Source organism: Poecilia latipinna, unplaced genomic scaffold (assembly GCF_001443285.1).
Source record: "Poecilia latipinna isolate Pla-1442-1.1 unplaced genomic scaffold, P_latipinna-1.0 Scaffold230, whole genome shotgun sequence".
In the NCBI taxonomy this organism is placed as follows: domain Eukaryota; kingdom Metazoa; phylum Chordata; class Actinopteri; order Cyprinodontiformes; family Poeciliidae; genus Poecilia; species Poecilia latipinna.
The window spans coordinates 304,919-307,121 of record NW_015112846.1 but is presented as its reverse complement, the minus strand read 5'-3'; positions in this window follow the sequence as shown (position 1 = coordinate 307,121).

Here is a 2,203-nt window from a genome sequence, read left to right as displayed (position 1 = left end):
CGCTGTAGATGCTCCTCAGCTCCTCGAAGGGACTAATGGAGGAGATAGAGAGATATATGGGAAACAATCAGGCATGACATTATCGCAATGTATGTGTGTGGGTGGGTGTCCAACACCGTGCATACTATTAAAAAGCTGCACGTTCATCCCAAAAGACAATTTTTACTTTCATTTACATCGATATAAGGTGGAGACACATTTTTATTTTTATTTTTTTGTACCTCTCCTGCTTCCCCACCCTTTCCCAATCTTTCAATGACCTGACTTCCAATTAAATTACAGGGGACATTACTTATGAAGGACGTAAATAGAAGCCTGCCGTCATGATCATTGTTCCTCATCCTTATTTGAGATATGGAAGGTCTTGTGACGCATTGTCCTGAAAAGGAGATGCAGAGACCACACCCAGTGGTTTGAACGCAGTCCCATTCAGTTATAACTGTAAAGCATGATCTCAGCTACAATTTAGTGAAGCCCATTGATTTCAGCTTTAAACGTGTTTGCTTTTCTTGACAAGTGTGGCTATCTTAGTGCTTAGATCAGTCCATACAAAACTGGAATCTGCTTCAGAACTTTTACAGTCCAACTAAAACTTCATCCTCATCACAATAATTGTATTGAACAAGCGCTTCGCTACCTGGACATCCAGTTTGCCTCGAGCCATCTCTCCAAAGTCATCTCCAGCTACAACACATCAGATGTCTACCCAAATGTATCATTCCCTGCTGGTAATCCCATCACAGAAATCCCTTTCTTTTTGTTCCTGTGGAAGAAAAAAGGACTGTAACAAATTAGGAAAGACAGGGTCAGATCATGGACAGCAAAGAAAAGTGCTTTCATTTCATTTCTCTAATCATGCCGCCTGCTCAGTTTGAACCCTCCTTGAGCTTCTTCTGATTTTCAGATATCTGACCATCTTCAAGCTTGACCGATAAGAGAATATTTGGATGTTTTTTTTACAAGAACCTTACCCTCACCATTACTGATTTCAACATTTTAAATGATAATCAAAAAAATAAGTATTGTGCCTGCATAACACACAATAACATTATGGGATATTATAAACATAATTGTGGCTGTAACAAAAAATGTTTTGGTTTGTATCTAAATGTTCCACACAAACCATCCCCCATTAGTCTCCTCTCCTTCTGTGAAGCGCTAAAGAAAAATGGATTGCCTGTTGGACAAGCGACAGTTTAGTTTCATAATTGTTAATTATCATGAGTGCTCTGAGAGTCACTTTCTCTGAATGGAGGCAGGAATCTTTCTCCCTCCCCCACCATCTCTTCTTTTTATGGGATTGGTTTAAGTTCTCAAGGACATCAAAGAGGTCAGTGACTATGGGGGGAGGAGACCCAGGGAATGCGTCAAAGACTTGCGTCATTTCCTTGCATCCAGGTTGGCGAATTCCACGAAAATGGTCGTTGGTGGGCTTCTTGCCTCCGCCTTTCCTCCATTTTCCCTGCCTGAGCAACAGCGGCCCCGCCCATCCCTCCCTGGCTCCTCCCCTAGTCCACAGCCAGAGAGAGTACAGCACTTAAAGTAAATAAGCAGCAAGGAGAGCTATTTTAAGATACTGTCTTTCACTGTGGACAAGGAGGGGGACAAAGATGCAAGCCATGCGATTGTAATTTTAGTCACGTCTTTCGACATGTTGTCTTCCTCAGTCCAACTCGCTGAAGGGCCCGGAAGACATGAAAGAGCTCGGAACAACGTATTTGTCCTGTTTTGAACAGAAAAAAAAAATAAAAATACAGATTTTACAAGACCAAGGGAGTTGGCGCTACTGGAAATCAAGCCCTATGTCTATCAACTTTAGACTTAAACACAAGCAACATTAAGTGACGCTTGAGAGAGATGATTCAAACAGAAAGCAACAAAATAAAATATGTGAAGAAGTTCTGCTTCACAAAACTGAATCTGAGGTTCAACATCTTTGGTTTAGATTAGAAAAACACTGTTACGGCATGACGACTTGGATGCATTCTGTTGGTTGAGCTTCCCATCAAGCTTGAAGATTTCCTGGATTCCAAAAAACATCAGCAATTATGCAAATGATTGACTTTTTTCTAGATATTGTTGAATGAAATCAAAGAATTTAACAAGAAGGTTTTTACAGAAAATCTCCATGTTTTTTTTTTTTTTTTTTTTTTTTTTCCCCACCCCCCCCAGTATAAACCAAAAAAAAAAAAACTAAGCAAAA